Below are 12,044 nucleotides of genomic sequence, written 5' to 3' on the forward strand. Positions count from 1 at the left end.
AGAGTTCCTTCATGTATGTTTTTGTCTAACCGAAATATATTTATTTTAGTAAAAGAAACAACTACAATCATTGCCGTAGTCTAGACAGTAAAAGATGGGATCTGACACTTTTATAGTTAGATTGATTTGCCCCCCTAAGAATGACTTATAACTTATAACTTATAACTGTTGTAAAATTCTTGTGAACGTTCATTTGCAGTTAGAGTTTCCTCGTTTGGAGATTGTATTGAAACTCCCTGTACATAGCTATTATTTGTCAGCTTATTCTCGGTATTTAACTTCTGACCATACTCTGCTTTCAGAATGCGGTCAGAGGATCCTGCACTACAGGCTCCTGTCAGCATATTCACACTGAAAGCTAATCACCAGATTGTGACATGAATGTTTTGTCATGTGATGGTTGAAGGCACAGCGAAGACATGACAGTTCCCCTTCCCCTTCGAGCCAAACGAGCAGTGTGGAATGCACATCTTAGGAATTGCAGTTTTTTAATGTAATTTTTTCCCCTGCAAGTATTTTTTTTTTTTACATGATTCTGTTTGAGTGGCAAAATTAATTAAGTTTGGATTTCCTTGTGTGTCAATCTCTTTATACATTAAACTCTTTATACATTATCTGTTCTGTTAAATGTGATCGTCGTAACCCTATTCAAACTGCCGACTTTTTAAAAAAGCACGACTACTTTATTAAGTCTGTGACTGCTGTTATAACTATTTCTTTTGCTGCACTTAATTCAACCAACAATACAAGAATTTCTACATCCCATTTATAACAAAACAAGGTTGACTTGGGTTTGTTTTCCTTTGACTGTATATACCCAATTACTGAATAATCATAATGTGGATATGCACTTCTGTTAGTAATTTTATTCAGAGAGAACTCTTCAAAAGAAGGGGCCCAACACAATCTACATTGTTCTTGGAGGGTAATGGAACCCAGATGTGTTTCTCTGATACTGGTCACATGGATGTCTATGTGCTTTGCACTGTACATTACAATGCTAATGAACATCAGTCTGGCTCACTTCAGTACCTACGCTTTGACATCTATTCAACTGCACTTAATCCAGAGGGCTCAGGAGAATCTGTTTCCAATTTTATTTGGACCATAGAACTGCCCAGGGCAACATACACCGAGATAAATGACAATACCTTGAACGGCTCATTAAGAAAATATGAGAGGACACTCAAATCGAGAACGGGCCCGGGACGATTTTTTGTAGTGTTCTCACCAATACCGCTATTAGATGTTGGGTTTCTAAATGAAATGTGAATGACAGAGCTGAGCAAGTCGGAAGCTTGGATGTGGCTCTCGTCAGTTGGTTTTCGGCAGATCTGCACAGACAAGAGTTCTCTGCGGTAACCTGCTCTACTGGTTTGTGTGTGTTGTGATGGAACATCCCAGACTCTGTTCTCACGTAACCTGCCCAGCTGGAATTCTGCATTACTCGCCAGAGAAATGCACACACAGCTGCTCTGACATTTGGTTTTCAGAGATCCACGGTTGGTGTGCCATCAGATAGAAAGAGTGCTAGTAATGGCAATTCCACCCTGACCCCCCCATAAGTATTCTGGACTTGCTTTGCTCCTTCAGCCTTCCCATGCCCTCCTAGACCTCATCTCTGCATGGTGGTCATGGCACGTCTTCTTTTTTGCTTTCATTGTTTTGGAAATGGAAGCAGGGTCCCCCTGTTGTGAGACTGAGCGTGTCCTTAAAAGTTTTGTTTACCCCATTAGCTTGACTGCACTTTCCCACCATTGGGGGGTTTGAAAGTCCACTAGTCTGAAGCGTGACCCTCCTTTAGATATGCCGTTGCTTATCTCTTCACTCATCTTGAAATGCATTTTTAAGGATCTGAATGCAGCTGTGGGAGAGGACATATGTCATTGTCTTTTGAAAGAAATGCTCTTTCTTGATTTGTGTCAACAGTGCCATTGAAGCAAGTTTGTTTTTTTTTTTTTGCTTTTTGTTTTTTGTTTTGCTGCAACACTGGTACTATTTCTGGATCAAACCTCCGGACGCCCTGCCAGTGGAGAGGTCTTTCCTGTCAGCCTTGCGCGGCCCCGGTTATTTGCTGCCGAGACCATTGTGGCTCATTTACATGTGTATGGCCAGTTCAGGGGTCAGCAGGAATACACAGGGGTAGATCATTAGCCGGTGCGGGCCGTGAACGCAGCGCCCTCGGGTTTGCCTCTCTCCACCAGCTGACCCTCCGAAGGAGAGGCCGGTCGGGGCTCGGGGGCCCGCAGCGCTGGTGGGGCGAGCAGGCCGGGGAGCGGGGCGACCGTCTGCGCGCGTGCTTTATCACACCCAGGCTCTAATTAAGAAGTGGTCTCCCGGGCGCACGCCTAGCAACCCTCCCCTCCCTTCCCCTCCTCCCTCCCTTCCTCCCTGTTCTTTCAGCTCTGCCCCACACTGTCCCTTTGTCTCTCCACGAGTCAATATATCTGACTGAGCTGATGAACTGTGTGCTGCGCAAAGTTAATTTCTTTCAGAGTGCGCGGTATCCATGGCGACCACCTTATTAGGGCACAAAAGCCATCTGCTCCAGCCATTAACTTAGGAGGAACACAGTCTCAGCCTGGGCTCTCTCACGTGCGCTCAGAGTAGTGACTAAAAGGCTTGAATTCACTGCTACCAGACTATGTGCTGTAACTCCCTTTTGAATATATGTATTTTTTTCACTCAGCTCTTCCAACTTTACTGTCAGATACCTATAGACTGCTTTTTTCTATGAGGCCTGATTTTGTGTTCATACAGAGCTATGCCATTTCAGACCTGAGTCCATGTCTGCTTTCTCTCAAATTGTATTTAGCGTTCCCATTGCGTTTTCACACATGTGAGCAGAGATAGCTTGGAATAAGTCACTCGCACTTTATGTCGAATTGATGTTGGCTTATTCTTCACTATGGATATCACAGACTTAAGAACGATCTAACTTTCACCGACCAAGCATGGTGTCACATGTGGATCAGTTGATAAGAGGCAACAGAGTAAACTTAAAGCGAGACCTACAAAGACAACTAGTTATGTTTCTTGGCCCTACTGCCGGTTCCACCCACTATGCTAGTAGCACACACATTAAATCCTGAATTTCTGTTTGCATCCTCTGAATTCAAATCAGAGACCCATTAAACAGAAGAAGGAAGTGAGATGTAAACACAGAAGGAACAGTTATTGGGAGGAAATCATAGTTTGTGCAAATATGGAAGTTATGGATTCCAAGAACACAACTGACTATAAACAAGTGCTCGTTTGAAAAAAAAAACAAGCTGGCCTGGAATGAACTGAAGAAACTCTAAATTTGCGCACTTTAATTTAAGTAAAATTATAATTTAAACTCTTCTAGCAGAGCTGAAACAGACAACACGTTCCTTGATCCTGTTCTTGTTTTGTTTCGGTTTAAGTACAGATAAAATATAATGACAAAAATAATGGCAGGGTCATGCCACTTCATCCTTGTTAATTTTAAACAGCATATGTGCCTTTTATGTCTTATGTTCAAATTATATATTGGTGGTTTCCAATTGCCTGACCTTAATGACTGTTAGGGCCATATTTTCCCCCACTTTGATGACTTTCATGGTCTGGGAACTGGAATACAGATCATTGTGTAGTCAAAGATAGTGTTGGGGTCAGGGAATAATTTTCTAGTTTTTTTCACCAAGTAGCTTGGGCTTTCTTTTTTTTTTTGATTCCCTAGGAATATCCACTGAGTAACTCCTACAGCGCTTTGTGACATTATCAAATGTAAAGTGCTTTGTGACATTCTCAGCAGTGTAAGCACCCTGTAACAAGTAAAACTTTACTAATCGATTGACTGTTTTTCTGTGTGAGTTAAGGCTTTTGGGGAATGACAGGAGGTTTAGTTCACCACCCAGCAGTTTCAGATGCAATTTGTTTTTTCTACGGTCGCTGGTGCCTCAGCACGGCACGTCCACATTGTTTTTGTGATGTCCACATCATCAGATGATGCGCAAAATTATTGATGCCACATTAGTTATTCATTAGAGTGTGTCCAGTATTTTCACTTCAAATGGGAGACTTCAAAAAGAGTGCAGTGTGGGCAGATTCAGTGGATTATTTGATCCACGAGGAGAAAGAAAGCAAACAGGACCACGATATCTCCTGCCAGCAAGTTCTGCATTGAGTATCTGTTAGGAAAGAGACTCTGTAACTTTATTTTCACAATGTGATATGTGTAGCTCAACCACCATAATCCTCCCTGCATTGTAGGGCCCACAGAACACCAGCTGTGTTGTTGCCGTGCCCCAGATTGAAAGGGGAATCCAATAGCATGACCCTGGACCTTCAAAAGTAGGTAATGATGTCATTCAGGGGGCTTTGATAGGGTTACGGTCTCGAATGACATGCACGGCCAGCTGACTCCCCTCAAAGTCCTTGTATAGATGGCAGAGGTCTTGGCATAGCCTTCTCAATGACTGCTCATTAGAAAAGAGACCCTAACCACGTGTCTGACAGCCTTTGTAGGGGGCGAAAACATTCCAGACCCAGCAATTTAGTCTCCACATGGCTACTCTTCTCATGGGAGAGCTGGCTGAAGGATTACATGAAGCGGAAGCTATAGAGTTTGCAGGTTTTAGTCCTCTTCACAGATCTTTTCCTTTTTTTTTATCTCTGAAGTTGTATGCAAGTCACCAGCTGAAGATGACATTTGAGTAAGGGAGATTAAAATGTGTACTATGGTTTCTGTTTTGTGGTTACTAGGGTAGCTCCAGTGGCTGCCCCTACATATGAAGGCTGTTTGTAAAGAAGTGCTTGCTGAAATGTTTACATGTCGATGTGAGATATCTCCTTGATGGCTGGTGATTCTGAAAGGGACTGAACTCATCAGGTTCTGCCCGTGCTGAGCGCGTAACTGGTGTGTGCGAGTTGCGGGTGCCTTCCTCTGGAGCCAGCGTGCTGTGGAGCTATGCACCGGACTGGCTTGACGGCTTGCAGAGATGTGTTTTTTGTTTGTGAATACTAACGCTCCACACTCTCACACCCAGGTGTTACAACCCGCACCCCGGCCTTCCGTGGCAGACGAAGAGAGACACACACACACACACACACACACACACACAGCCCCGCGGCAGTGAGGCTTGATGTCTTACGCAACATCGTCAGCACATTCGATTGGCTAACTGTCACACTTTTCACGTTTCCAAACACACAACTATGAAATGTGATGATAACAACGTGGTGTCTCTGCTGTGATAACAGTTATAATAATGGTAGCTTTGTGTTACGGAATGATTTGAGAGATGCCACAGTGACAGTGGTTTGAATGAACAAGTGGATTCACATCTGAAGTATACTACCACATGTCTTCAGTTCTCTTGGCTGTTGTGTGAGAGATACTTTGACAGTCATAGTATTACATAAACATTTAAGAGATGATTGGCTTTGTGGCACAGCCAGTGTTTCACCAACGGATGTGTGTATGTGTGTGTGTATGTGAATTTCCTCCTCGCCTTTCTTGACAAAAGTAACTCAACTTTTCTTTGAATTTGCACAGCTGGTAACAGTAAACCCCACAGATTTTAGAAACCACATTCACCGATGAATTAACACCTCTTCAAAGAAAACCTACCCCATCAAAGTTCTCACGGAAATGTACAAAACAGTTTCTTTGAGGGAACATAGGTTCACGTGGGACAAATCAAAGTAGCCTGAGATTACTGTGTCATGCTTGTCGTGTTTTTTTTTCCCCTTATTTCGCACCATTCAAAAAAAAAATAAAACAGAAGCTCATTACACCCATCAAAACCAAACTGGAACACTTTTTTTTCCTCTCTTACCTCATTTTGAGAAACGTGTCATGCTTCCGTCCTGAACCTGTAGTCTACAAAGGCACCCGCCACGGAGCATGTGGTGGTGTTTCGTAACAAACACCCCTGTTATTAAAGGAACCAAACACCCCCAGAAGGACGCCGTGTGGAGGGGCGACTGCCCCGGTCGAGCCGCACGCGCTGTGTGCCGCGTTTGGCTGGACGTTCCCCCGGCTCTCGCCCACTGGCGGCGGGTCTCGGAGCCGCTGCCCCGAGCGTCGCTGCTTCTCCCGTCTGCAGCCGCTGCGGCTCCGGCCAGTGCCGAGAAAAAACCTCCAGCTTCGGCACGCGCGCACGGGCGAAGGGGTGCGGCGATATTCAAATATCAAGAGCGGAGCGGGCTCCAGAGACGCTCTCCCCGGGCCCTTACGTAACTGCCCTCTGGAATGCCGGGACGCTGTTTGTAAACACAGCGGCCATGTGGCCGGGCCCACGTGGGGGATCTCCTGGCCCGCCCGCCCGCCCTCACCGGCTCAACCCAGAGGTAAACCCTGACATCGATACACATGCTCTCTCGCCCGCTCCTGGCCAAGACCGCTCCCCGCCCACACGCCACAGCCGCCGTTTCGGGGGTCTTCATTAACACGGGGACAACGTGGGGGAAAAAACATGCAGGCGGCCTTCGGATTTCGCGTCCTGTGACGCTTTTATCGGTGCGAGTTTCCCTCGCCTCGGCTCTCACTCTGATCAGTGCATAGCTCACGTTATTATCAGTCACAGGTAGGTGTGATGTTGCTCAACGGCACATAATAGTTGTGCAATTCAAAGTATGAGTAACCAGGGCAAAGCACACCACTGCTGTGGTTTTTCTAAATTAGTCAAGGGCCATATAAGGGAATGATTCTGTTCAGTTTTTAAAGCCTTAATCTTTTGAAAAGTGTTCTTTAAATGTTTGTTAGAAATAGATAAGGTGACTAAGATATTCTTATTCAGACACTTTTTTAAAAAGACCAAAATCATTAAATATACAGACACATTTGATTACAGTGTCTGGAAGTGATACAATTTAGAGGTTTTAGAATGAAAGTTATACTCACACACAGCGCAGTTCAAACAAAACTGTTCACATATCAGTATAACTAGTGTTTGTCAGAATTAAAATGTCAGAATATCACATAAGAGTATACTGAAAGAACCTCAAGTTGCATTGTGCTATTATTTCTGAAATACATCAGTAAGACCAGGTGCAAATGTCTATTACCTCTTGAGAAAAAAGGCTTATTTATGGCAGTTAGGGGGTTGAAATCAATAACTGTAAACATGGTCAATACAACCTCTCTTTCTGACTTGCTGGAGAAACACGATCTTCTTGTGCTGACTGGTTACTAGGCAGTGCAGTTGCCCTTTCTGTCTTCTAAGATCCTTCTCGAGCTCTGACCTTTGTTTGGCCACATATGTCAGTTTTCAAACTGGCTCTACCACATCATCTCCACCATAGCCCCTGGTTGGAAACATGATCCCTGAGCTGATGGTGCCGGCGGATAGACCGGTCTGTGTGCGAGAGATAGTATAGCTCTGAAACACTGTGGTAACACTGAGCATTCTTACCCATATTGCTCTGGAATCTGGAACACTGTGGTAACACTGAGCATTCTTACCCATATTCACGTTGTGTTTTCTATTGAAATAAAAGGACCATTATGGATTATGGACCACAGCTTACTGGAATAAGTAAAGGAGGGGGAGGGGAGCCTGCCTGCTCAGCTGATTCATCTGTACCTTCAGCTCCATTTTGTTTTGCACACAGTGAAGATGTGATGCATTCCTTTGGCACTGACACAACAAGATCAGAATCAACACACGTGATAGCCGCCGTCAAATCATGCATAAATTGTGTGTAAAAAATTTTCGCATGTGCATGTTCAAATGGATAGATTTCCTATGTAGGGCGAAGTATGTTGTATTGATTTATTAACCAATTTAGTGTTGAGCCTGTGCATAACACCATTTTGTCCCTGCTATTTACATGTCCTTTGCGTTGCCAGCTTATGGGGGTATATCAGCTCAGTCCTGTTGTGGTAACAGCACAAAGTCTTAAGCTCTTCCTGTTAAAAAATTAACTGTCCAAAAGGCAAATTAATCTGTAATTAATTAAAATGTAAAACTCATGTTAAATTTAACCTATATTTTTGTCACTTGCTAATAAAATTTTCCCTGCTATATAGCAGCCTGCAAGCCTCCACAAAATATTCATGGACACTGACGGCCTTGGAAACGAAGATCTAGATTTACAGCCATACAGGAATAACATGATTAAGATTTGTAAGAAAACACCCATGGACCTTCCCCTTCCCCCACATAAAAAATTAACAGGTGTGTAAATCATTGTTTAAACCCACCTTTGTTTAACTATTTTACCTTTTCACAAAAGAATTATTACGTGTTTTACTACTTGTTCATGCCAACAGTGGCATAAATTTGTCTTTTTTTTTTCCAGGATAACAATTAGATTAGAACAGTTCTTTGTTGTATATCATCCTTGTCAAAGACAAAGCCTTAAATGCAGTTGTTGGCTCTGAATCGGTTGTTTCAGTGAAAAGTCTAATCCAGATGAATAAAAATAAAAATGAGGAGTTTTTTTTACAGGAGATACACGACCCATTATTTCTTGTTGGATCCCAAAAGGATCACTGTAGCAGCATTAAGCACAACTGGCAAACGTTTAGGTCCTACCCACGAGCGGTTCCTAGCTTTCACTCGCTAAGGCGTAGGCAGCCCGCCCTGCCTGGATACTATAATGTTGACACTGCAGTCAATGGCCATGCCTGCTGTATCAAAACAATACCACGTCACTGGCTCAACGCAACACAATACTGACAACTAGCAAGAGCTGCAACCTGCGCTTATTTTCGCCTCACGAAATCCTCATTTTTCCGTTTAAATGTCAACCTGAGGCTTGCACTGGTTATCAGTCATTTTTTTTTTTTTGGCACCCCAGACAGCATGCGGTCTTTACTGGGCTGTTTAAAGGTGTCAGCCGGGACATGAATAGCTTGTGCTTGAAAGAAAATGGCAGATTCTCTGGTTTACAAACATGGTTGTCTATGAATGTATCAGCTATCCAGACAGTTGCGTTCAAGCACAGGTTTGTCCTCACTTTTTATCTGTGGCATCGAACAGATATGCTGTTGTACCCATGATCAAAACTTTCAAAGTGTTGAAAACTGGAATTGTCACAGCAAGGAAAGACTTTCTTTTTTTTTCGGTTCTCTACGTAGGCTGCCACAGGGAATGAGGGACCCAAGGGAAGGAGGGAATGATGGGACCCAAGTGGCTAAATTCCTCCAGTGCTCCTAAATTTACATTTTCACCACCTCCCTCTCTGCTGTGTTTATTTACAACACCCCATTAGAGCCCACTTGTTGTATCTCCCCCCACACAAGCATGTCTTCTTTTGCATTTCACACAAACTCTTTCCATTGTGGCCTATCAATGAAAGTGCAGAGGCCAGAATACACAAGCCTAATACACAAATAACCAAAGGCTTTATCTGACATACACTCATTGGTAATTATAATGCTAATCCTAATGTGTCTGTTAGCAAATCCAGCAGGATAAAAAAAAAAAAAAACAGAGTTCATTTGCAATTCATTTGTTCAAGAGAGGAGAGGTGTCACGGGCAATAAATACAATTTGCGGTAGCCAATATCCTTGGCTGGTGTTAGATAATCAGTCAACATAATTACTAATGTACTCTTAAGTTTGTTTTCTTATCTATGCCTCCTAAATATACAAAAACAGATGCCATTCCCTGTGGGCTGTCCCTATATATTTTTTACCAGATACATCCTACATCATCATTTTATGGTGTTCATCAGCTCTTAGGTCTCTATATTAATTACAATTGGCATTTACTCACATAAAAATTCCAATGCATTTGAAACAACAACAACAACAACAGCAAAAAATGACAACAGTAATACCTCTGTAACTTGTGCAGAAGATTCACTGCTCAACAGCAGTCTGTCTCAGCTGAAAGACCAGAAACGGGGCAAATGGGAACTACTGTGCACAAAACCACCGCTCAGCACCCCCTTTTTAAACGATTTTCCTGAGAGCTGCTCATTCATGATATACTGCCGCCTCTCCTCACTCCCAGCTGTGGCTCTTTTTTTTTCTCAACTGTATATTACCATGGGGACGGAAATATTTCTCAGATCCCATGATCATCACAACAGAAAACCAAATGGGAACTTCCTGCACAACACATCTAGCGGCCGTGAAAATAAAAATAAAGCGTGGCCTGAGAACATCTTGCTCTCCTCTGTATTTTTCTCTATTTTTTTTTTCCACAAGGCGTTTTTTCATGCACATGGCTACTTTGGAAAATGGTTTTGATGCCCTCATGATTTGGCTTAAGGCTTTATTGAACTAAATAAGCATCCGGGAGAAATGTTGAGCAAGGTGGGGAGAATGTTTTCTCGTGTTTGAGAGACGCTCTCTCACGGTTCCCCTCTCCTGTCCACATGTTAATGGTGCTGCAGGATTGGGTTTCATTTCCTTTAAAGCTCCTGACCTTCTAGTCCTCTACCACCACATTTCTTTCTCCCTCTCTCCCTCTCTGCTTCGGCTGAACTCGCCTTTGTGTCTGCTTGTCATTCACTGTTGAATGCAATGAAAGCTGATTCAGAGGATTCACAAAGCCAGAAGAGACCCTGTCCCCCCCTCCTTCCTCACAGCTCCTCCTAGGCTTCAAACCCTTTCTACAGGGCTGATCATTGCAGTTTTCATTTCACCTACTCCATCCTTAGGCTTGTTCACCAGAAATTAACAACGTGCTGATAACTACATCTTTAAAAAGTCAGTGTGAAGGGGCTTTATGGAAATAAAAGAAAGTCAAATCAAAAAATTCAAAAATTGGAAATTAAAAAAATCAGTCAGAAATGGGATGGAAATGAAAACATTTTCTTTGCAGAACAGCTACCCTTTCATCAAGCATTAAAGCAAATGACCCAATCAAGACAACAAGAGACGCTCGGAGAGAAAATAAATATTCAGCTGGAAACTACTGTGCTTCATCAGCAGCAGCTGCATTTGTTGATAAAGCCTTAAGAAAAGTGTTGTACAACCGTCCAAAGGTCACCATTTTCTAAAAGAGCTGAAAAAGAATGTCCAAAGAACAGGAGGAAGAGATAAAAAAACCCACTGACCTAGCTTTATTTTTAAAGTACAAAACAAGAAAAGAAAAATGTCAGCCATGTTGGAGAAGCTTCATCTAATACCTCCTCCTTATTATAGTAGCTCTCGCTTTTTACTGGACACATTGCCCTGTCAAGCCTGAGCCTCGAAACACGTTCAAAGAAAAAGGAGGGACAGGGGAAAGGGAGCAGTGAGAAGAAGGTACCGGAGAAACTCTCACCTCTTTTTACGTCCCTCCACTTTGCAGAATTCCAGCAAACCGTCTAGGTCTCCTCTTTAACAAATCCTAAAGGGCAGCCATCTTGCTTCCTTCTGTTCTTCTATGAAACAGACTATCCTCCACATCAATATTCATGGGTCAGCGTGACGTTGGCTCTCGTCACCAGAAGGAGAAGCCTGGTGTCGCTGTTGGCTCCTCCGGTCGGCGTGCAGGGCTCACGGAAGCCGCGGCACGCACTGCCCTGCCTGTGTTGTCAGGAGAGGCTGCCTTTCCTGCGAGCTGAAGTAATCGCAAAATCACTTTCCTGCTGAGTCCTTCCCGCACAAAGGGTCAGGGTTTCTTTCTCTCAAACACCACCACCAATCCCCCCCCCCCCCCCTCTTTTTTTTCTTTTTTTTCTTTTTTTTTTTTTTTTTTTGGCAGCCGCACACAATAGTGAACAGTACGGTGGCTGCCGTGAAGCACCGGACTGGATTGCACCGGACCCGGCTCCCACGCCTGTTTACCTCAGGCTTCGCACTGCTGCCCCCAGCTGGCTCGTCAGCCCCCGCAGCCTCCCGCCCCCCGGCAGACAGGAAGAAGAATGACTCAGGAGGAGAGTGTGTAACGGTCTGGGTTTCTCTGGGGCTTTTCCCCCCTCCTCCTCCCGCTACCCGCTCCTCTCCACTTCCTCGTTCGGCAGTCGGCTTCTCTCTCTCTCGCTCTCTCTCTCTCTCTTCCTCCCCCCCGCCAGGTCACAGAAGTTCCCCCCTGCAGGGCTTTGCTGCAGGCCTCCCAGACCCAGCGCCCAGCCCTGCCTTCGTTCCAACAGCCATTTCCTATTTTGGCGTGTGTTGGCTGGCGGCTCACTC

The 12,044-nt window shown here is 44.1% G+C and overlaps 1 protein-coding gene across 1 annotated transcript in view; it reads right to left on the reverse strand.

Annotated features, from left to right (window-relative positions):
* tet2 (tet methylcytosine dioxygenase 2) overlaps positions 1–11,518 on the reverse strand; it is a 38,551-nt gene extending 27,033 nt beyond the window's left edge. The window contains exon 1 of the mRNA XM_036516460.1: positions 11,194–11,518. The gene's annotated coding sequence lies outside the window, so the exon portion shown is untranslated. The remainder of the gene's footprint in view (positions 1–11,193) is intronic.
* Between the last annotated feature and the right edge of the window lie 526 nt (positions 11,519–12,044).

The sequence above is a fragment of the Megalops cyprinoides genome, chromosome 22, assembly GCF_013368585.1.
Source record: "Megalops cyprinoides isolate fMegCyp1 chromosome 22, fMegCyp1.pri, whole genome shotgun sequence".
NCBI classification, from domain to species: domain Eukaryota; kingdom Metazoa; phylum Chordata; class Actinopteri; order Elopiformes; family Megalopidae; genus Megalops; species Megalops cyprinoides.